Genomic DNA, 24,808 nt, shown 5'->3' with positions numbered 1-24,808 from the left:
TTTTTTTTTTTTTTTTTTTTTTTTTTTTTTTTTTTTTAAAGAGAGCGTGTGTGCTTGTGCTTGCTGGGGAGGGGCAGAGGGAGAGAGAATCTTAAGCAGGTTCAATGCTCAGTGTGGAGCCCAGTGAGGGAGGGGCTCAGTCCCACGTTCCTGGGATCAAGACCTGAGCTGAAATCTGGGGCACCTGGGTGGCTCAATCGGTTAAGTCTCCAACTTCAGCTCAGGTCATGATCTCACGGTTTGTGAGTTTGAGCCCCACATCGGGCTCTGGGCTGACAACTTGGAGCCTGGAGCCTGCTTCAGATTCTTTGTCTCCCTCTCTCTCTTTCTACCTCTCTCCCATTCATTCTCTCTGTCAAAAATAAATTAAAAAAAAAAAAAAAAAAGACCTGAGCTGAAACCAAGAGTCAGATGCTCAATCACCTGAGCCCCCCTTGCCGCCCCTATAGCCACCTACATTTTAATTTTAATTCTTTACTGTCTTGATATCATAATACTATTGGGACTGTCCCCCCTAAAAGTTTTCCTGTAGGAGAATTATAGTTGACCCTTGAACAATGGATTTGAACTGTGGGGGTCCACTTATGTGTGAATTTTCTTCAAAAAACACAGTACTGTAAATGTGTTTTCCTTAAGATTTTAACATTTTCTTTTTTCTAGCTTACATTGTTATAAGAATACAATATATAATACATGTACAAAATATGTGTTAATAGACTGTTTCTGTTATTGGTCCATAGTTAAGTGTTTGCGGAATCAAGTTATATGCTGATTTTTGACTGCAGGGGATGGTACCTCTAATTCCCATGCTGTTCAGGAGTCAACTGTATTTTCAAAAGTGGAGGGTAGGAAATACAGATTATCAGAAGCATTTTGGAGAAAGCAGTGACTAGGAGACAAAGAGAATTATTTTTCTATACTGATTATGACGAGCTCTGTGCTTAGTATTAATTCCTTTAGATTCTCGGCTTTGAATGACATATGTTATAATAATGATATCCCAAATAATATTTAGTATTTTTTATGTTTAAAAGTGAAATTAAATCCTAGGATTTGAATTGTCTTCCATGTACAATTGTTGTTTTTCAAAGACATAGAATATAGTTCTAAAAGTCATTATTCTGAAACAAATGGAACATTGGTCACCTCAGTTCTGTTTTTTGGAGGTGTACTTTTACAGAATAATAGAGTATTAGAATTTCAGGGAATAGAGCAACTATATAATGTAAGTCCAGTGCAAAATGAAAATGTGGGGCCCTTACTAAAAAACTGTTCAGTACTTCAAGACAGTGATGGCAGAGCATTAAACCCAGTGCCAGGGCCCTTTTGGTGCCTGTGTGATGGCATAGGGCATGGGTCCATGAAACGCACTGCAGGGAACTCTGGGAATTCATTTAGTGCTGAGGCACCTGGATGGCTCAGTTGGTTAAGCGTCTGACTCTTGGTTTCAGCTCAGGTCATGATCTCATGGTTTGTGAGTTTGAGCCCCACATCGGGTTCTGCACTGACAGTGTGTAGCCTGCTTGGGATTCTCTGTGCCTCTCCCACTCTGTCTCTTTCTTTCTCTCTCTCAAAACAAAACAAAAACCACTTTAAAATTATTATTATTCTCAGTGGTCATAAAAATACTGACAAGAATTGAAATAAATCCCAAAGAATTTTATCTGGAACTGTTTACTAATTCTCCATCCGACAAGGATTTTTGTTTTTAAAATCTATTTTGCCCTGGTGCAGAATTTGTTGGCTTAGATTTAAATTTCTTTGTTTTCTTATAAATTCTTTGAGAGCTCTAATGGGCCTTGAAAGGACCCACAGGAAGGGGAGTGAAAAGAAGCAAAGGGGCTTATAATCTACAATGTAGATTAACAAACTCTTTATAACTGAGAGTGGTGCTCGTGTCAGTGTGGCCGAAGTCCTGTTGCTCATAGGACACACGGAAGAATAGGCAGCATGTGTTTGTTGTGGAAAATCTGCTGTGTACATCCTTTGTCACTATAGTTTTAGCCATTAATCACAGTTTCTGTTTTGCTTTTGCAGGATCACGTTAATTGTGGCTGCTGATAGAAATAAATGGAAGCAACCAGCTATTTACGCATGATTCATGGTTAAATCACTTTAAAATGTGAATATTGACCCTGTGATAGCTACTTTTGGGGTGTATTTTTGTATGTTATTAGCTGACAAGATTTTGTGTGATGTATTTTGGTTTTGTGTGTGGTTTTTGTTTTGTTTTTGTTTTTGCTAAATCCCATTTATTTAGATACTTAAATAGATATTTATTAAGGCTTATATTCTCCCCAGGAAGAGTTATCTGGTGTTGTCCTTGACTCCATAAACAGTTCAGAGAAAGTGACACATTCTAATGTTCTAAATACAAGTCTAAATAATACAGCTTAAACTTTAACTCACAGGGTCTTTTGGAGTAAATCATTTTCATTGTATGTTTTAACTCACAGACAATAAAATGAAAATAAGACCTGGTCTTCTAGCATTGTAGGCTCAGATGAATACAGTAGACAGCCAACTGAAGAGAACTTTTAGAAGAGTTTATGAGGAAACAAGCTTGTTCATAGCATGTGAGAATTAAGAACATGGTAAGGTTAAGGGATTGGTAATGTAAATAGCTATCATGTGGTAGTTCTGCCTCCACATAACAAATCAGTTCAGCTGATGAGCAACAAACAGTAAGAATAGACACGCTTGTAAGTGAAATAATTTTACTGTTTTGCTTTCTGTGTGAAGTTGCCCCCTAGAACACTAAATCCACTTTACTTAACCTTCAGTTTTCAACTGACTTTTACAACAGTCCAGTATCTATCTAATGAGGATTTGCTTCTCTGCAAGCTGAGACCTATGATGTGGATACTGGCCACCTCCTACACCATTAGGGTAAACCAAACAGGACGTATTCCTGTTGGAGAATGTTGCCCTTTGCAAAAAGGCTTTCGAATTTATTAAGTGCTTTAGAGATGACATTCAGTATAATGTGACAAACATTTATGGAATATGTGTGATGTAAAAGGCACAGTGGTGGACTGAGTGGGTGATAGAAAGATAAGCCATAATTCCCACTTTTAAGAGATTAGACATAAAAATAGCTGTAGTTAGAATAACAACTGTGATTCAGTGACTTAGTCATGGTTTGATAGTTATTAAGCACCTACCACTATGAATCAGGCACTGTGCTCGATGCTGCATTCAGAAGTGCCTTCAAGGACTCACCATCAAATGGGTGGACTTGGCATGCAAAAATACAACTGATGACATCAGTACAGGTGGTACAGAGGGGGAAGTCTGCGGAGGTGAGAACCCATTCTTTTGAGTCCCAGCAGTGCGTCAGCAGGCACAGCTGTAGGTCCAGGGAATATGAGAGCTCTGCCTTCATGGACCTTTGGCCCGAATCTTGTGTGAGTTTGACAAGTGAGGACAAGCAGAGGCCATATGAAACAGTGGGAACAGCACGTGTGGAGACATGGAAGCGAGAGGCAGCAGGGCTTATTTGGGGAACTAGGAGTTGTTGGATGTGACTGAAGGGCAGGGCACCTGAAGAAGGTGCAGAGCAGAACTGAAGTGTGGTCGGGGTATGGTGGGCAGAATCCCAAAGGCTCTGCTTGAGATGCTGTTCTGGCTGGCTGCTGGCCCTTCTTTCCAGTCTCCTCCTCCTCCATGACGCTGTCTCAGAGAAGCCTCTCCTGATCACCCATTGTAAAGGACCTGCCTAGTCACCTACCAACACGCTCCTTCCTCTTTATTTATAGAGCATTCCTTATTAGCTGACACTTTTTGTTTATTTTTGCTTATTGTCTATATTCCAAAACATCATTACATTCAATGAGAGCAGGAACCTGGTCTGTCCTGTTGATTGCTGTGTCCTCAGCACCTAGAACCTAGCATAAAGCTGGTATTTAACAAATGTTTGTGGAGCAAATGTAGGTATGGATTTTTTTTACTATGAATTTTGTTGTATTGAAGACCTCAAAACAAAATTTTGTTTTGTGGGTTATGTCTATTAATATTTATGATATTAAAGATAAAAACCTAGACACTTCAAAAAACATTAATTAATTTAAAATAATAAGCCCATTACCTGTTAACATAAATACATTTTTATGAAAATAACTGCTTTCAAAACAAAATTAGTGAGGAATGTGTCCTTGTTTTATATTTGTGTAAATCTCATTGATGTCTGGCTTCTCATAGCTAGATTCTTGCATCTTCTTTTGCGTTCCTTCTGTTGTGATATCATATGTCATGTATCCTCTGGAACTCAACTACTCATGACAGAACAAGAGGAAGCAGACAAATAATAACTTGGTTTACAAATAGTTTCGACCTTGCAGACTCCTTAAAAGGATGTCGAGGACCCTGGCGTTGGTTCCTGCTGCGACAGGTGGATGGTTTTGAATCTTTTTAGTGGCAGGAGTACATTTTCAGATATCTTCTACCAAGCTCCAGTGTATAAAACACATAAAGGTACATATGTATTGGAGGTTAGGGAGGAGGAGGTCCCTGGGGCCCTGCTTTTCCTTTCTCATTTCCTTGGCCTTGCTGCTGAATTGACCGTGGGTTTGATGCCTCCAGCGTGAGAATACTGTGTGTGAGTGAGTGAGGCAGGTGAGCATGCTGTGCAGATTTTGCACTCTACCATAGCGTAGCTTTCAGTGACTTCTTTCATGGCTCTTTATATCATAGCAGGCATCGGAATACTTGTATTAATATGTTATCGAGGCCATTTTCCTTTAAGTGTGTTATCATTGGTTTGTTTTCATAAAAAGATTTAATTGGGGTGCCTGGATGACTAGGTCAGTTTAGCATCCAACTCTTGATTTCAGCTCAGGACATGATCTCATGGTTCATGAGGTCTAGTCCTGCTGCTAGCCAGCGCTGAGCCTGCTGGAGATTCCCTATTGCCTTCCCTCTCAGCCCCTCCCCCGCTTGTGCTGTCTCAAAAACAAACAAGAACAAACACAGTTAAAAAAGATAAATGAAGGGGCACCTGGGTGGCGCAGTCGGTTAAGCGTCCGACTTCGGCCAGGTCATGATCTCGCGGTCCGTGAGTTCGAGCCCCGCGTCAGGCTCTGGGCTGATGGCTCGGAGCCTGGAGCCTGTTTCCGATTCTGTGTCTCCCTCTCTCTCTGCCCCTCCCCCGTTCATGCTCTGTCTCTCTCTGTCCCAAAAATAAATAAAAAACGTTGAAAAAAGATAAATGAAAAGATGTAATTGCAAGGCGCCTGGGTGGCTCAATTGGGTAAGCCTTTGACTTTTTTTTTAATTATTTTTTTTATTTTTTAATGTTTATTTATTTTTGAGAGAGAGAGACAGAGCGCAAGCAAGGGAAGGGCAGAGAGAGAGACAGAGACACAGAATCCAAAGCAGGCTTCAGGCTCTGAGCCGTCAGCACAGAGCCCAACGCAGGGCTCAAACTCATGAGCTGTGAGATCATGACCTGAGCTGAAGTCAGGCACTTAACGGACTGAGCCACCCAGGCTCCCAGGTAAGCCTCTGACTCTTGAACTTGACTTAGATCATGAGCTCAAGGTTTGTGAGATTGAGCCCTGCTTCGGGCTCCGCGGCCAAAAAAAAAAGCCTTCTTGGGATTCTCTTTCTCCCTCTCTCTCTGCTCCTCCCCCACTCTCTTGCTCTCTCACTCTCTCATTCTCTCTCTCAAATAAATAAAAAGATTTAATTGCAACCAGAGACTTAATTTTGTTTCAGAGGTTTACTTTTCCAGCTTTGTAAGAAAATTTAACTGAAATTTGCAGCAACCTTGTAGAAGTATTTATGTCATCAGACATCATCTAACTCAGGTTTTTTAGACTATTTTCTGTCTTTCATGTCTGAGAGTATGTAAAATAAAATATAGTCAAGGCCCAGTACATAACCAAGATGTAAGTAAGGAGCTAGAGGAAGTCTAATTCTAGTTGCCAAATAGAGGAAGAATTCTCACTGTCTGGAAAACGGAGTAGAAAGTAGCTAGCAGAGGACAGGAGGTTGGACAGTGCTGAAGCATTCTTACCTCTAGCTGATTTTAGTATGTTACTATTGTCTGTCTCAGGCAGCATTCTCAAGACAGTCTGTTTGTTACATGGAACCATTTCTAATTTTTTGTCTTGAAAAAGGGTCACAAGTTTCCTGTAAAGCTTCTGCTGTTGCATGTAAATCTTGTCTTTAAGTTTTATAGGTTCTGTCCTTAGGGAGTCTTCTTTGACATACAACATAAAGTGGCTGTGCTGAAACATTCATTCATTACATTATTACATTATTTATTACCTGCATCATTAAAAAAGATTGTTGTATATAATTATGACACAGTGTTTGTAATATAAGCTCTAGCTTTATTGTCTACCTTATAAGACACGGAAGGAAAAATTGAGTAATACAGAGAAAAGCAATGACAATAATTATAGGACTTAAAAGTATGGTCTTGGATTTGGAGCTAAATATTTTAAGGCATGATTTAATAACTCAGCTTCATACATGATTCTTCTTATGAAAAGAGAAAATCCTGTTTTAAGTAGTTATAAATAGGATAGTAGAGCTCCATAAAAGATAGAATGAAATATAATGGGACTAATTGCTTTCTAGATTAGGTTCAGCATTCGTAAGAACCGCCTAATAGTGATAATTAAATTCTAAATATCTTTAGAAATATAAAAGATAATGCACATTTAACCATTTTTTCAGTAAATATTTAAGTGCCTACTTTGATCCCAATCATAAGTTTATTTTTATTTTTCTAACATTTTTTTAAAAGTTCAAGTAATCTCTACACCCATTGTGGGGCTCGAACCCACCACCCTGAGATCACGAGTCGCATACTTGGGGCACCTGGTAGAGCATGCGACTCTTGGTCTCAGGGTTGTGAGTTCAAGCCCTCCACTGGGCATGAAGCCTACTTAAAAAAAAAAAAAAAAAAAAAAGTCGTATGTTCTTCTGACTCAGCTAGCAGGCACCCTCATAAATTTATTTTTAAATTCCATTTATTTGAGTTTTAGTTTTTGAATAGGTAGTGTCATAACTTTTTGAGCATCATCTCCAATTATTGATATTAAAATGTGTTCCTATTTCATTGAGGTGTGTGGAGTCATATAATATTAACAGGTCTATAGATTGCTTGCCATCCTACTTCACATCAAGAGAAGAAAACTCATAGTTTCTTATGATTTTATGTTTAAAAAAATAATTGGTATAATCTTGTGTGGAAATACTAGGTGCCTTACCTTTGATCCTTCTACCTGACCAATTTCTTCTTTCTTACCATTGCTCTTGCTGCCTTCTCTGATACAGGTCAGTTTTACTTATGTTTTTTTGTTTGCTGTCTGTGCACCTCTCCTTCCACATAGAGTTTTTGTATGCATTAATCTTTGTTTAGTTTATTGATATAAGCCAAGTGCGTAGAACAGTGTTTGGCAGATATTTGTTAATTGAATGAATTATTTTTCCTTTGGCTTTTAGAAGTAGAGATACATTTCTTCTAGGGAAAAATACTCAGGTAGCAGACTATTCAAATATTTAGAGGCTTCAGTTTCTGGAAATGTGGCAGACTACAGATTTTTTTAAAAAAAAGTTTCCCTTTGTGTAAGATTAAAAATACTGGACCAGATATTCAAAATAGTTTTTAAAATGCATGGTTGAGCTGACAAACAGGTAAGGAAACGCCTCAGTGGTCAAAAACAAGAAATCTTGAATCCAGAGAAGTAGACTAATGTTGACACTGGCTGCTATGCTGGGGCTTCTGGTATCTGTCGATCCCTGGACGCCTAGAGCTTTGAATTTTGCAGGGTGACAATGGGGTACTAGGTAGAGTGTAGGGATCAAGCAAGATGAGAAGATGCACAGTCTGTGTATAAAGCTGAAACTCCATGAAAGGTGTTGGTGGGTAACTTGGAAAAAAAATTAGACACTTGTCCCACAGTGAGGGGTGGGGCAAGTAGGAGTAGGGGAAGGGGGGTTACTTGTCTCAGCCTGTCTTTCATCGGAGAGGGGAGTCTTCCTTGAGAAATGGTAACTGCAAGTCCACTCTCACTGGGTTTGGACTTGGAGATCCTACTGCTTGAATGGAGCAAAAAAACAAAAACAAAAATCCAAGCCACAATAAAAAAAAAGGGATACTTGACCGCAGTTAAAAAAAAAAAAAAAAAAAGCTACCTAGGAATAAATATAAAAAGAGGTGACAAGTTATATAGAAAGTTATAAAAGTTACATTAGAAGACCTAAATAAATTTGGGGGCCAGCTATGTTCATAGGGAGAAAAACTATGTGTTGTAAACATACCAATTAATCTGTCATTAATGTATAAATTATTGCTATTTCAATAAAAACCCTGCAGGGTATGGCTTTATTTGTTTTTGTGGGACTTGACAAATTAATTCTAAAATTTATTTGGAAAAGCAAACTACCAGGAATAGCCAAGATATTTTCTGAAGACCACTTGTCTTGCTAGATTTTAAGACTACTGTGAAACTATAGTAATTGAGATCATGTAGTAATAGGGCAAGGATAGACACTAGGGAATGGAGGAAAATTGAGGTGAAATACAGAACTGTACATACTTGGAAATCTGATACATAACGGAGCTAGTGTTACAAATCAAATAAGGAAATGGAATACTCTGTAAGTGGTGTTGGTATTATTTATCCACATTGGGGGAAAAAAAAAGATTTCAACCTCACACCATATTCAAAAAAACTAATTCCAGATGGATTAAAAATGTAATTGTGAAATGATAAACGTAAGCTTTCAGAATAAAATATTAGAGAATTTTATGACCTCAGACTTTCTTAAGAAGATGCTAAAAGCAAAACAGTTGCAGGAAAAGGTTAATAAATGTGGCTGTATTAAAATTACGATCTTTTATTTCTTCTTTACAACAGAGTGTAGAGACTAGTCACAAGTACAGAAGTAGAAGATATTTTTTGAAGAGATTTCTACAATTGACAAATTTTTATCACAGTGATATACACACGTATGTATATATATCCACACACATATATGACAATGAGAAAGGTAAATGGACAATAGAAAAGCCATTTCGTAGAAGAAAAATGTTAGGCATTAAATATTTGTCAACCAGGAAATGCACAGGAAAACTATATCGAATATAAAACTTGGACAATATCAGGTATGCCACTGCAGTGCTCTGTGGCAGAAGTCAACAAACTGTAAAGCTCCAGATAGTAAATATTTTAGGCTTTGCAGGCCATACAGTCTTTGTTGCAGTTCCTCAGCTTTGGTGTTATAGTGCAAAAGCATCCATAAACCATTCATAAAGAAATAGAATGGGTGTGGTTGTGTTCGCATAAAATTTTGTTTATAAAAATAGCAATTTGCCAATCCTCTGCTCTATGGCACCAAAGAAAAGTTAGCTATTAATACAGCAATGTGGACAAATCGTACAAACGTGTTGGAGTAAAAAGGTAGCAAAAGACTATTCTATTATGATTCCATTTCTGTAAACTCTGGAGGTAGATGATAAAGGCTACAGATTTATGGGTTTTATCATGATTACTGGGACTTGGCTGATTTTGAATTCCGGTCTTTAGAAATTCTGTGTGACTTTGGCCAAATTACCCAACCTTTTAAAGTGTCTGTTTTCTTATCTGTAAGGTGAAGAACATAACAGTACCTAGCTCACTGCTCAGTGGGAGGCTTATGTAACATAGTGCCTCTGAGAGTGCTTAGCTCTCAGTAAGTGCAGTAGCCTTTGCTGTGCTTTCATTCTCCTTCTTTAACTTCTGTACCCCCATTAAAGGAAGGAGTAGTCTTTCTAGCTTTAGGAACTGTAGATTTTTTTTTTTTTTTTATCCGTAGCTTTCCACTACATATGGCTAATGGGATTAGTAGTAAGGTTTGAGTAGTGTTTCATTTCTCTTACTTAGCACAGTTTAGGAGACCCTCTGGTGTTTTTTAGTGTCATGTTTAAATCACCAAACTCCCTGCAGCTTGCTAAATATTGACAAAAACAGCTTCCAGTGTCACTTAACCTTCCTCTGTAGCATTTCGTCTTGTGGAGAACTCCTTTCTGAGAACTTGGTTCTTTTTTGGTTTTATGTGTCACTCTCCAGATTCTTCTTTGACCTCTTAGACCTTCCGGTTCTCTAAATGTGGATGTTCTGCTTACTCCTAAAACATGACTCTTGAGCTTCCTCAGCTGAAACATGAAGATAAAACCCACTTGAAAGGTTTGTTGTTAGTCTAAAATTTTCTCATGCACAGTCATCTATAGAGGAACCTTCTACCCATAGATTCTTTTATGCTGAGGTGGAGTCTTGTATGAAGACAGACAGAACTAATGAGTTCTATTAGTATAGAACTCTCTTCTATTTGAGAGTAGCAGGGATACATGGATGTAATGTACATGGCACATCGCAGGCAGTCTGACAGTTTTCTGCTCAGTCTTTTGTCTGTGGCTGCTATTCTCTGTGCCTTCTGTCTGACCACCTGGAATCCTTTATCACAGGTATTCATGGTGACTGTGTCCTCCCTAAGGACAGTGACATTGTCTAACTCTTTGCTCTCCCAGGGTCTAATAAAATGTGTGGCATATAGTAAGTGTGCATTATTAAATTGAAGTTAAGTGAATGAGTGTATTCATGCCTTGATTTTGTTCACAAAATGCTAATGTTTGCAGTATTTGGCCTGCCACAGTGGAATGTTAAATCCATTCGTAATTCTAACTTAGCTTTGAGCTATCTAGAACAAGCTTAAAAGTTTTTTTTTTTTTGTATTTCAAAAAATTCTAAATATATAAAAGAAATAGTAAAATGAATCTCCTTAAACCTGTATCCATCTTCCATATTCAACTAAGGTTAAGATTTGCCACATGTGCTTTACTTCTCAATCCCTGCTACTCCTGACCCCCAAGCCCAAGTATTTTAAAGTAATTCAAGACATCATGTCATTTTACCTGTAACATTCTTCAGTATGGATCTTTAATAATGAGAATGTTCTCAAATCTAGCCTTATTGCTGTTGTTACTCCTGATAAAACTAACATTAATTCCCTAATGTCATCTAATACCCAGTCAGATTTCCCCAGTGGTCTTTAAAATGTCTGAGTTGGTTTGTAGAGTCGAAAGTCAAACAAATCCACACGTTACGATTGGTCTTTGTGAAAAAACTCTTCTGTGGAGAAATAAAACGATACCTAATTTTTATTATTTCTCTCTCCTTCTCCTTTGCTCTTTTTAAAATAACTCTCCCTCCAGATTAAGGTTCTTTATCATAAAACCATAAACTTTGCTGTATCAGGTAACTCTTTCATCTTCTCCTTTAAGACTACTTTGCTGTTCTTTTTTTGGTAATCAAGCACTTCATGTATATAGGGCAGTACTACAGTTAACAGCACAGCAAAATGCAAAACTGAAAGTTATAGTTAAATTTAACTGTTCTCTGCAGTGGTGTTAGGACTTCTCATTAAAGCTGTAAAATTATTTTATATTCATTAAAAAGTATATGCTCTCGAGGCGCCAGGGTGGCTCATTTGGTTAAGCGTCTGACTTCGGCTCAGGTCGTGATCTCACCATTCGTGAGTTTGAGCCCCGCGTTGGGCTCTGAGCTGACAGCTGGGAGCCTGGAGCCTGCTTCAGATTCTGTCTCCCTTTCTCTCTGCCCCTCCCCCGTTAACGCTCTGTCTCTCTCTGTCTCTTAAAACTGAATAAAAGTTGGGCGCCTGGGTGGTTTGGTCGGTTAAGCGTCCGACTTCGGCTCAGGTCATGATCTCACGGTCCGTGAGTTTGAGCCCTGTGTCGGGCTCTGTGCTGACAGCTCAGAGCCTGGAGCCTGTTTCAGATTCTGTGTCTCCCTCTCTCTCTGCTCCTCCCCTGTTCATGCTCTGTCTCTGTCTCGAAAATAAATAAACGTTAAAAAAAAAATTTAAAAAAACTGAATAAAAGTTAAAAAAATTTTAAATAAAAAAATAAAAAGTATATGCTCTTTGATAATGTTTAAATGTATCTTAACTATTTTAATTATTTTTGAATTTATAGTTATAAGAAGGAAGCTAAATCCAGGCTGGAACATAGTAGGTATGTTTGAAAAACCCTGGTCATGTGTGAACTTAATTCTTAAATTCTCTAAAGCTAAAGTAGAGAAATGTCATCTGCAAAAAAAACCTATCTTAGTTACATTTTTATTAGTGATAAAAACATGTGCAACTGTGGAGTGTTAAGTAGGAAGCAAAGAGAACCCTAGTGTTCAGAGGTTTTAGCAGAATTGGGAGAATTCAGTGGAACTGAAAAAAATAATGCAGAAGAAGTGTTTTGAGCTATTGATGTGAATATAGCAGGATTCTTTCAGGGATTTTTTTTTCCAGTAATTTTCCTGTTAACTTTCTACTACATTCTTAAATGTAAACATACTGATCTCAGAGGTTGTTGTCTTGTTTTGTTTTGTTTCTTGGTTCTGAGATCAGGAAGCAAATCCTATTATCTGCCCCCAAAGGACTGAAAAAAATTCCAAGAAAAGGCACTTGGGATGCTAGGGCCTAGTATGGATCTCAGCTAGTGTCAGTGCAGAAGCCATCTGAGACTGGGGGAAAACCACATTGAGGGAGTGAGGTGGGGAATAGCTATTCACAGAAGCACAAGGCAGGGGGCCAGAAAGTTGAATAAAATCAGCAGCAGAGAATGCAGAACAACCACTAACGTTGTAAGCTAAGAAACAAATTTAAGTGGCATTAGAGAGAAACCAAATAAGTGAGAAATCAAATTAGGAAAAAAAACCCACGCAAAAACGAATGTACCAAATTGCTGACTAGGTAAGGAAAGAAAATGAAGGGTATGTTTTGCATTGTGTGGTACTTGTGGTAAGTCATGACCACTAGATTATCGTCTTTCTGTAACAGGCCAATAAGTACACAAGGACTTTGTTGTTGTTTTCTTGTGTTCTTTTTCACGTGTTTACCTAAATATTTTAGACCATTATCTTGCACCAAAATCTAAAATCTACCTTCATTCCAAACTTGTGTTTTCATCTGGTCTGTTGAGCAAATTTAAAAAACTTTTAGATCTGAAAAGGTCACTTAAGTTAGTAACGTCACACAGTGTTTTGGATGAAGTAGTTCTGAAAAGAACCTTCCTGTTTGCAGTTGTAAGAGACAGCTAAATTTTATCTGAAGGTACCGTTGTCCTGTGATATTTTTGCTTCTCAGATGATCCAGTTGTGGAAGCAGAAAACTGTGGCACCAGCTCTGGGGAATGCATGGAGAAGGAAAAATAGGGAAAAGGGAATGACAACAGAGATTTCCATTTAGTCTGCAAATTGTTTTTGGTGTTTCTCATCCCTAGCCTGAGCCAAGAGACTGTGGGATTGTTTTGTTATCCAAACTGGCGGTAGCAGTGCTGGTGGCAATAGCATAGTAGCGGTCTGCGCTCTCCAAGTGTGGTTGGCCCGTGTCTGTCGAATTCTTTATCCACTCTGGTTGGGCCACCTCATAAAGTGTACATGTTGCCTTTGTAGTTTTTCTTGGTCTGTGGGCCAGCAGTTGTCTGTGGTTAACATTTGAGAATCTCTGTTTCAAATCTGAGGGATAAAAGATTTTTTTAATAAAAAATTAAAAACAGAGAAAAGTACAGTAGCACAATCTGCCTTATCTTCACACTTTCCCCCTGTTTTCTTCTGTGTCAGTTAGCCTAGCCATAGGTTTGGTTGCATTTAAAAGATCCCTGCAACCTTTCTTCCCCCGGAAAAGGTGCTTTAAAAGGGACTTTTTTCCTCTCTGGCTGTGGCAGTTGTTTGGTTCAAGGACCGGACATCTCACTTCTGCTTTCCAGTCCTTACCTCGTAGCTTTCTTTTTTTCTCAAGGTCATCATCTCACAGTTGCAGCTCCATCCTTCACGTCCCTATTCCAGGCAGGAGAATAAATGAAGGAGTAAGGGCAAAGGGTCCCCGTCCCCGTGAAGTCCTCATCCTTTCAGTATCTTTCCCATAGTCTCACCCAGTGATTGCTGATTTTATCTTGTTGGCTACCTTCAGCTTGCTGGCAGGCCAAGAGAGGTAAATTGCCACTGTTATTAATACAGCAGTTTGATGTATAAGATGGAGGAAGAAAATTGGTATTTGGTGAGAAACTAGCAGTCTGCCACAATTTAGATCTTTTGTATAAAAAAAGTTCCAGTATTATTGAAGCCCTTCCTTCCCTCCTCAGAAATACCCATAATGTGAATTTGGCATATTGTATTCCTTCATGTTATGCTGTTTTTACAATATATGTTTGTGTCCATGGGATGTTTTATTTTAATATGCTTTAAAACTGTGTATAAATGGAACATACTATACATACATTGCTTTTTTTATTCAACAGTGTTTACCAATATTGATGCACATGGTTCTAGTTTAATTGTAATTGCTATATATTATTCTGTCACAGTTTATTCATTCTCCTCTTGCTGTGCATCTAGGTTGTTACCCCCCCCCCCCCCGCCGCTTATAAACCATGCTGTAGTCTTTGTTCATGTCTCCTTGTAAGTATGTGAGAGAGAGTTTCTCCCGAGTATATACCTGAAGTGGAATTACTGAATAATGGGGTAGTGTTTTCTTCAGCTATTCTGGATAATGCCGGACTGCTCTCCAAAGTGGCTGTGCCAAATTACACTTGGAACAACATTGTATGAGTGTCCCATTTATTCCTTATTAACATTTGTGTTTTGCCAGTTTGATGAGGTCACGTTCATTTCTCTGAATACTATTGAAGTTGAGCATATTTTCATGTTCATTGGCTTTTTATGATTCCTTACCTGTGATTTACCCATTACCATGACAATTTTCATTCCACTTTGTTGCTTGTTTTAAGTTGAAGGGTTTTTTTTTTAAGTTTATTTATTTTTATGTATTAAAAAAAATTTTTTTTTAAGTGTATTTATTTTGAGGCGGGGGTGGGGGGCGGAGAGAGAGAATCCCAAGCAGGCTCCACGCTATCAGCACAGAGCCCAATGTGGGGCTCAATCACATGAACTGTGAGATCATGACCCGAGCTGAGATCAAGAGTTGGATGCTTAAGCAATTGAGCCACCCAGGTGCCCCTGTTTATTTATTTATTTGAGAGAGAGAGAGAGAGAGAGAGAGAGAGAGAATGAATGAATCCCAAGCAGGCTCCATGCTGTCAGCAGAGAGCCCACGTGGGGCTCTGTCTCCTGAATTAATGAGATCATGATCTGAGCCTAAACCAAGAGTTGGACTCTTAACTGACTGAGCCACCCAGGTGCCCTGGAGAAATTATTAATACATTCTGATATTAATCTTTTCTTATAATTTCTCTTGTGGATATTTCCCCCCTAGTCTTTGGTTTATCATTTAACTGTCTATGATGATGTCTTTGGTTATATTTAAAAAATTAATTTTCATGTAGTAGAAATTACTCACTTTTTCCTTTTATGGTTTGTGCTTTTGGGGATTATTTAAGAAATTCTTCATACCCAAAGATACAAAGATACTTGCTTATATTTTATTTAAAAATTTTAGAACTGTATATCCTCAAATCTTTAATTCACCTAGAATTAGGGTTTTTTTTAATGATGTGAGGTGGGAGTTTTATTTTTACACGTGGATGAACATTTATTAAACAGTCTATCTTTTTCACACCGGTGTATAGTGACACCTGTCATGTATCAAGTTTGTATGGTCATTTGGGTCTGATTCTGTACTCTTCATTCTCTTCTATGGTCCTTTAATCTGTCTCTGCCCATGTATCACACTGACTTAATTACTGCAGCTTGATATATGGTAGAGTTCTCTCATCCTGTTCAAACTTTTATTTGCTTCCATGGCTTTGCTCTCCCATGTGATTTTACCCTGCTTTTAAAGTTCTATATATAAAAAAAATTGTATTGAGATTTTTTTTTTTCCAACGTTTTTTATTTATTTTTGGGACAGAGAGAGACATAGCATGAACGGGGGAGGGGCAGAGAGAGAGGGAGACACAGAATCGGAAACAGGCTCCAGGCTCCGAGCCATCAGCCCAGAGCCTGACGCGGGGCTCGAACTCACGGACCGCGAGATCGTGACCTGGCTGAAGTCGGACGCTTAACCGACTGCGCCACCCAGGTGCCCCTGTATTGAGATTTTGATTGGAACTGTATTAAATGTATAGATTAATATTGAGAGGATTTATTTCTTTAATAAACCATCCATATTTGAACATGCTATTTTTATTTTTTAAAGGGACTTTCTAAGCAATTTTCTAGTTATTATCGGCAAAAATAGTTTATTGAATTTTGCATGTTGAACTTGTATCCAGCAGGCTTGCCAAAAGTTCTCACTAGTTCTAAATGTCTTTATTTGCTTGGATTTCTCTATCATTTCTCTCTCTCTGTCTCTGTTTTTTTCTTCTGCTTTCCAATTCTTAAATCTTTTGTTTCATATTCTTGTTTTACTCTTCTGGGTATGACTTCTAGTATGTCGTTGAGAGGAAGAAGTGATAGAAGACATTTTTATCCTTTTACTAACTTTAAAGAGAATGCTTCCAGGACTTTACCAGTAACTGTTTTGTTTACTGTAGATTTGGGGCAGATATCCTTTATCAGGTTAACAAAGTTTATTCTTCATTTCAGTCTCCTGGGATTTCTTTTGTTTGTTTTACATACCATGAATGGGTACTAGGTTGTACTATTTCACATAAAATGTAAGTCCCTTGCAACTATGTAGTTCCACTTACTCCCACCTCTATTGTTTGCTCTAATTTTTGCATATATTACATCTTCATACTTACAGATCTGGTGTCACTTCCCTTCTGCCTGAAGAACTTCCTTTATATCATTGGATGTAGTACAGGTCTGCAAGAGACGAGTTGTTTTGGCTTCTCTTTACCTGAAAATTGTTTTGCGTAATGAGAAGTCAACTGTTATTTTTTCCTCTGTATGTAATATGTCTTTTTCCTCTGGCTGCTTTCAGGATTTTCTCTGTATCTTTAGTGTTCAGCACTTTTTTTTTTTTATTATAAGGTTTTTTTTTTTTTTTTAAGTTTATTCACTTATTTTGAGAGAAAAAGAGAGAGTATGAGTGAGGGAGAAGCAGAGAGGGAGGGAAAGAGGGAGAGAGAGAATCCCAGGCAAGCTCCACGCTGTCAGTACAGAGCCCGACTCAGGGCTTGAACCCACGAAACCACCCAGGTGCCCCTAGTGTTCAGCACTTTGAATATGATGTGCTGTAGTTGGGATTTTCCATGTATTTATCTTGCTTAGCGTTCACTGGACTTAGATTTGAAATTTTATGTTTTCTCCAAATTGTGTACATTTTCAGCTGTTATTTTTGCATATACTTTTCTGTATAATTTTCTATAGGATTTTTGTATAATCTCCTTTTGCGACTCTGATTTCATATATACTAAACTCTGTGATATTGTACCATAACTCACTGAAGCTCTGTTCACTAAAAGATTGTTCTTTCCTCTCAGATCTTCAGATTGGATCAGATTGGATACTTGCTTTTTTTTTTTTTTTTTTAGAGAGAGACTGGGCAGTGGAGTGGCAGAGAAGGGTGGGGGGGGAGAATCCTAAGCAGGCTCTTTGTTGTCAGTGCAGAGCCCAGTGTGGGGCCCGATCCCACAAACAGTGAGATCATGAACTGATCAGGAGTCAGACACTTCACCAACTGAGCCATCCACGTACCCCAGATACTTGCTTTTTGATGTATCTTTAAATTGACTGATCCTTTACAAGCATACCTCATTTTATTGCACTTTGCAGGTGCTGTGTTTTACACACTGAAGGTCTGTGGCAGCCCCGTGTTGAACAAGTGTATTGGCACCATTTTCCAATGGCATCTGTTCACTTTGCGTCTCTGGGTCATATTTTGGTAATTCTTAAAGTATTTCAAACTTTTTCGTTATATTATTATGTTTGTTATGGTGATCTTGAATTAGTGAGCTTTGATGTTCCGGGGTGCCCATAAACTGTACTCATGGAAGACAGTGAACTTAGTTGTTAAATGTTGTGTGTGTTCTGACTGCTTCACCTCTCTCCCTTTCTGCGGGCCTCCCTATTCACCAAGACACAAAAGAAATTAAGTTAGGACAATTTTAACCCTACAGTGGCCTCTCAGTGTTCAAGTAAAAGGAAGCGTCACCTGTCTCTTACTTTAAATCAAAAGCTAGAAATGATTAAGCTTAGTGAGGAAGACATGTTGAAAACTGAGATAGGCTGAAAGCTAGGTGTATTCCACCAAACAGCCAAGTTGTGAATGCAAAGGCAGAGTCCTTGAAGGAAATTAAAAGTGCAACTCCAGTGGAGAATGAGAAGAAAGCCAAACACCCTTATTGCTGATACAGAGGAAGTTTTAGTGGTATGAATATTATGTCAGGCCAGCCACAACATTCCCTTAAGTCGGAGCCTAATCCAGAGCAAGACCCTAACTCTCTTCAATTCTGTGAAGGCTGAGAGAGGTGAGGAAGCTGCAGAAGAAAAGTTTGAGGCTGGCAGAGGTTCATGAGGTTTAAGGAAATAAGCCGTCTCTACAAAAGTACAAGGTGAAGCAGCAGGTACTGGTGTAGAAGCTGCAGCAGTTGATCCAGAAGATGTAGCGAAGCTAATGAAGGTGGCCACACCGAACAACCGATTTTCAGTGTAGATGAGACAGCCTTCTATTGAATGAGAATGCCATCCAGGAATTTTATAGCTAGAGAGAAGTCAGTGCCTGGTTTCAAAGCTTCAAAGGACAGCCTGACTACCTTATTGGGGGCTAACACAGCCGGTGACTTTAAGTTGAAACCAGTGTTCATTGACCATTCTGAAAATTCTAGGGCCGTTAAGAATTATGCTGAATCTGCCTGTGCTCTAGAAATGGAACAATAAAGCTTGGATGACAGCACATCTGTTTACAGCATGGTTTACTGAATATTTTAAGCCCACTGCTGAGACTTACTGCTCAGGAAAAAAAAACCTTTCAAAATATTACTGCTCATTGACAATGCGCCTGGTCACCCAAGAGCTCTGATGGAGATGTACAATGAGATTAATGTTGTTTTCATGTCTGCGACCACAACATCCATTTTTAGCTCATGGATCAAAGAATATTTTTTTACTTCTAAGTCTAATTATTTAAGAAATACGTTTTGGGGCACCTCGCTGACTCAGTCGGTTAAGCGTCTTGACTCTTTCTGCTCAGGTCATGATCTCTGGGTTCGTGAGATTGAGCCCTGTGTTGGGCTCTGTGCTGATGGTGTGGAGCCTGCTTGGGATACAGAATGTTTTAAATGTGTTTTTGTGATGTATAATTCTGTTTTCTCCTAAAGAGCGTTGATTCTTTCTTGTTCTAGCAGGCTGGCTGGACTTAAATTCCAAACTCTGTTTCTCCTGCATTGGGCAGTATACCTGATATCTTGCTCAGTTCTTTCATCCATTTTAGCTGTTGCTCTTTTGGGAGACCTCTGGAGTCTCCTGTGTTGTGTGTTCAGGGCTCAGCTAAGGATTGTGGCGGAGTTTACATATATTAACATATCTAGGATTTTCTTCCTCACTTTCCAATTGCTCTACTAGCCCCAGACTTCATTAGTTGTTGCCGAGAGCCAGTGAATGACTGTCCTCTAGTTTGACCTACTCTACGCTATGCAGGCTGGTATCTGCCCGTAGGCAAGTAGCAATATAAAGGCAAATCTCAGTTCTCCTATTTCAAGGATTGGCTTCTCTTTTCTGTCTTTTGGTTGCTATCCAGTGCTTCTCTAATTGCTTTAATTTCTTTTTTTAAATGTTTTTATTTGAATTACAGTTAGTTAACACACAGTGTAATATTAGTGTTACGTATACAATATAGTGATTCAACGCTTCTATACAACACGGGGTGCTCATCACAAGTGCAGTCCTTAATCCCCATAACCTATTTAACCTATCCAGTGCTTTTCAATAGTGGTTTTTACATTTTGGCCAGAGTTTATAATTGTTGTTTGTGGGAAGGTTAGTCCAGTATAAGCTATTTCACCTTTCTGTGTGTCTTTCACGCTTTCATTTTTTTTAAAGACTTTTTTAAGATCAGTTTTAGGTTTACAATAAAATTGAGGGGAAGGTATAGAGATTTCCCATATGCCTCCTGCCTTCACATGTTCATAGCTCCCCTGTTACCAGCATTACTCACCATAGTGGTACATGTTTTCGCCAAGGATAAACTTGCACTGACATATCATAACCACCCTAAGAGTTCACTTTTCGTGGTATACACTGTATGGGTTTGAACCAATGTATAAGGACATTATGTACAATAGACAGTATTTTCACTGCCTAAAAATCCTCTCTGATCTGCCTATCTCAACCCCCACCCCTGCAACCATCGATCTTTTTTTGTCTCCATAGTTTTGCTTTTTCTAGAATGTTATATAGTTGAGATCATACAGTACGTGATTGGTTTCTTTCACTTGGCAATATACATTTAAGATTCCTTCATGCCTTTTCATGGCTTGATAGCTCATATATATATATATATATATATGTATATATGTATATATATGTATATGTATACGTGGGTATATATATACACACACACATATATGTGAGTGTGTATATGTATGTGTGTATATATATGTGTATATATATATATATATATATATATATATATATAGTTTATTTTGAGAGAGAGCACGTGCATGCAAGGTAAGGGCAGAGAGAGGAAAGAGAGAGAATCCCTGACACAGGGCTTGATCCCATGAACCGTGAGTTCGTGACCTGAGCCAAAATCAAGAATTGGGTGCTTAACCGGCAGCCACCCAGTTGCCCCTCCTGTTTTATTTTTAATTGATTGATATTCTTTCTTTCAACTTTGGTTTTTAAGTTGTACATTCTGTTTTTACTTTACTAATTGTTACCTTTAAATTTTCAATAATGTTTAATCTTAAAACGTCTAAAATTAATCACCTATCTTTATCCTGTACCTGAACATAACAACCTTACAATGCTTTAATTTTAGCTACCTTTTTTCTTACACAGTATTGCTTTCTGGTTTTTCATTTATTTAACAAATGATGATTGAACTCTTATGTGCTAGGTATTATTCCAGATGTTATAGTAAAATCATTAAACAGAATTTCTACCCTCATGAAGTTTGTGACATAAGTAATAAATTAATCAATATATATTTTGCTGTAAATTAGTGTTTGGTGCTAGAATGGAAAGTAGAGCCTAAATGTCCATCAACTGATGAATGGATAAAGAAATTGTGGTTTATATACCCAATGGAGTACTATGTGGCAATGAGAAAGAATGAAATATGGCCCTTTGTAGCAACATGGATGGAACTGGAGAGTGTGATGCTAAGTGAAATAAGCCATACAGAGAAAGACAGATACCATATGTTTTCACTCTTATGTGGATCCTGAGAAACTTAACAGAAACCCATGGAGGAGGGGAAGGAAAAAAAAAAAAAGGTTAGAGTGGGAGAGAGCCAAAGCATGAGAGACTCTTAAAAACTGAGAACAAACTGAGGGTTGATGGGAGGTGGGAGGGAGGGGGGAGTGGGTGATGGGTATTGAGGAGGGCACCTTTTGGGATGAGCACTGGGTGTTGTATGGAAAACAATTTGACAATAAATTTCATATATTAAAAAAAAAAAAGAATGGAAAGTAAAACATTAGAAAAGGATAAAGAATGACATTGGGGCAGAAATGCTTTATCGCATATTCCTTTCTGCTGTCTTCAGACATTTTATAAGATTTTTAGGGCTCAGGTGTGAAAAAGTAATTATCATGCTGGAGAAGCTTGCAGGCTAATGAGAGAGTCCCAGGAAGAAGACACAGATACGGGACCCACTGGCACACCAGGGGTGAATCTTTACACTTGGCAAATTTCCCAAGGAGGGTGTGTGGAGTGACAGTCAGCCTGGGGACAGATCCAAGGCAGAGTGGGAGGAACTAGTAAAGAAGACTGCAGAGGATGATCAGAAAAGGAGGAGAACAAGGAATGACCCCGGGAGACAAGAAAAGAAGATGTTTTAGATATTACGAATGATTTGGAGAAAGAGACCTGTTTTGGTAGTTAGAATACTAGAGTAACTTGATCAAACTGTTTCGCTGAAGCGAAGTCAGACCACACTGGGTTGAGGAGTTGAGAAATTAGAGAATAAAGACAACTTGCACAGAGATGATAATCTGGGGGAGGAGGGCAGATTATGGAGCCCAGGGCTATGGTTGGTGTTTGGGCAGAAATACAAACACCTTTGGAGAGTTTGGGGACTTCATAGCCAGAAAATAGGATGAGCCCCTGGCCTGGAGGAAGTTCCTGCCGGATCCTTCCCAAAAACTACTTCCCACTATCTGAGGGGTTTGTCGTTGTTGATGGTGGCCGTGTTCTATTTCCTAGTGTCTTGAGTTCATGGTTGGAGGAAAGGTGTACATTTTCTGAAACTGCAGTGTTCTGAGGTAATGACTTGGCATTTGTATAAAAGGGATAAAAACATGGGAACACTATGGTCAACATTGCTCTTCAAACTCCTTAGCTTGCCAATCAAGATTTTTCTTGTTCTGAACATACTCTTTCAGCCATGTCTTCCAGTTTTTCTTTGCTGTCCCCTAGACATCCCCTGCATTTTCCTGCCTCTCTTATTTTAGCTCAGACCGTTTTGTCTCCTTGAAATATCCTTTTTCCCTTTCCTAACTCAAACTGGTTCCTCCATCATTCTCCCCCACCAGTTTCTCTCCTTTGTGCACTACAGCCCCTTGTGACGTGGGACCTGTTGCAAATATGTAAAAGCATTTTATAAACCGTGAAGCGCCATGCAGACTTACCTTGTTCTCTCTCCCCCGTGAACTGCAAGCTCATTGAGGACAGGCACTGAGCCTTTTTCATATTCATATGCATCAGACTACTTATGTGCCTTGCACATATTTGATATTTATTAAAGTTTGAATGAATTAGGGATATGTGAGTCTGTGGTAGATTAAATAATGCTGTGTCTAAGATGGGCATGTTATACACCAAGTTCTGTTTTGTAGCTATTAAATTTATGCTGAAATTCTGCTTCTTTGCAATCTCCTGTAAAAGTAGACTCCTTAATTTGGACCCTTCACTGATTCGCATCTTGTTTTTTTCTTCATAGCATACATACCTGTGTAAATCAATAACTGTAGGTTGCGGCGTGGTGTATTGGGATGCTTTCAACTGTAGTAGCAGAGTATCCGGTTAAACAATGAGGGTTTTATCATCTCGGGTAACAGTAAGTCCAGACATAGATTTCAGGGTTGGTCTGTTCAGTGGCTCTGTGATATTGTCAGGTTCCTATGTGCTTTCCATATTTTAACTTTGTCACCCTAAACATGTTGATGTTGGCTTCCCTCATGAGTCAAGATGGCTGCTATAAATACACTTCTAAATATACTATACACACAATATCCAAAGGTAGAAAAGTATAGTTTCTCCTTCAACATCTTTGAGAGAGGATAACTTTTCCTGAATGCACCCAACAGATTTCCTCTCAGGTGCTGTTGGTTGAGATTTGGTCACTTGCACCAGCAAGAGGAATAGAACAGCCATGGCTGGCTTGAATGAAACGAAAATACAAGAATAGGTAGTCTCGCAGAGAATGATCAGTTGAATTCAGTTGGTAGTCTAATGCAGTGAAAAACATGGTGGGTTGGGGTGGGATGAGGAATAAACAGGACCTGCTCCAGGTGCTATCTGTCTTTGGACTGCCCACCTGGAAAGTTAATATCCTGTTAGATTTCTAAGAGGAGGAATGACTCTTTTATAGTCTTTCCACTGAGCTTGAGGTTGGATCTCAGTGATATTTTATTCATTGACTCACTCATGAACTAGACATTAACTAAATACCTACTATGTGCAAGGTTTGGAGAAATACCGATTATGTGCCTGTGCTCAGCATTGGGGAAGTAGCTGAATAAGACATGGTTTTTGCCCTCAGATGCGGCTGACCTAAAGTCAGTGGAATAGCATGGCTGAAGTAATAAGGGGGGAGGATAGAGTTATTCTGTAATAATCTGATTTTAGGAAATTTATTTTTCAACAGGACATGTGGGACATGTGGATTTGGGATATGAATTCATTTGAAAAACCACTTTGGGGTAAGTTGATAGCTGGGAGTGAATGACTTCAGGGTTTCACTTCCCTTACCTTGGGGTTTGCTTTTACAGCTATGTAGGTTTCACACTTATGTTGATTGGACTTTATGCCTCATATATACATAAGTTAATGGTTTGTACTAAAATCCAAGTTTAGTTATTTCAGAAATGTAACCATCAAGCATAGTCCTGGTACTAATTTCATTAGGGAGGTCATTTTGAAGACTAGATGAACGTAAAGTTTAGAAATAAAAAGGTTCTTATTATTTAGGTTTAACCTGCTTGAGCTCACCCAATAATCGTGTCAAGTGGGCTGGAAATCACTCATAGAATCAGTGTTGAAGATTCAGTGTTGAGAGTGCTTAGGTTGTTCAGTCGGGTAAGCATGAGACTCTTGATTTCAGCTCAGGTCATGATCTTGTGGGTCGTGGGTTTAAGCCCCGCATCAGGCTCTGCACTGAGAGTGCAGAGTCTGCTTGGGATTCTCTCTCTCCCCCTTTCTCTCTGCCCCTCCCCAGTCACATAACACTCACGAGGCGTGCACCTGTGCTCTCTCAAAATAAATAAACAAAAAAAGATTCAGGGTTAAAGTTTATCTCTGAGCTTTGCAGTACTGTAGCCATTTGAATAATCATTATATCAGTACAAATATAAAAGCTTCCTGATTTTTTGTTTTATCTAAGAAGGTGCCTCTAGAAATACTATTCAATATTTACCAAGTGTGTACTATAATATTTAAGTGTTGTACATGACCCCATTTAATTTAGTGAAATGGAATTATAAGGTGGGCATGTTTTTCTCAGAGGAATAAAGAGCTCC

The 24,808-nt window shown here is 38.6% G+C and overlaps 1 protein-coding gene and 1 pseudogene across 3 annotated transcripts in view; one reads left to right on the top strand and one right to left on the bottom strand.

Annotated features, from left to right (window-relative positions):
• Positions 1 to 20,074, bottom strand: part of LOC125914317 (Y-box-binding protein 1-like) — a 29,699-nt pseudogene extending 9,625 nt beyond the window's left edge.
• GALNT1 (polypeptide N-acetylgalactosaminyltransferase 1) overlaps positions 1 to 24,808 on the top strand; it is a 128,967-nt gene that overhangs the window by 24,467 nt on the left and 79,692 nt on the right. The window contains exons 1-2 of one of the 3 annotated variants that reach the window (XM_049620195.1): positions 22,348 to 23,127; positions 23,938 to 23,992. The exons of 1 other annotated variant lie outside the window; for it this stretch is intronic. The gene's annotated coding sequence lies outside the window, so the exon portion shown is untranslated. Of the gene's footprint in view, positions 1 to 22,347; positions 23,128 to 23,937; positions 23,993 to 24,808 lie in introns of those variants that run through there. One more of the 3 variants, XM_049620194.1, reaches the window with a different exon arrangement.

Source organism: Panthera uncia (assembly GCF_023721935.1).
Source record: "Panthera uncia isolate 11264 chromosome D3 unlocalized genomic scaffold, Puncia_PCG_1.0 HiC_scaffold_8, whole genome shotgun sequence".
Taxonomy (NCBI): Eukaryota; Metazoa; Chordata; class Mammalia; order Carnivora; family Felidae; genus Panthera; species Panthera uncia.
This window is presented reverse-complemented; position numbering and strand designations above follow the sequence as displayed.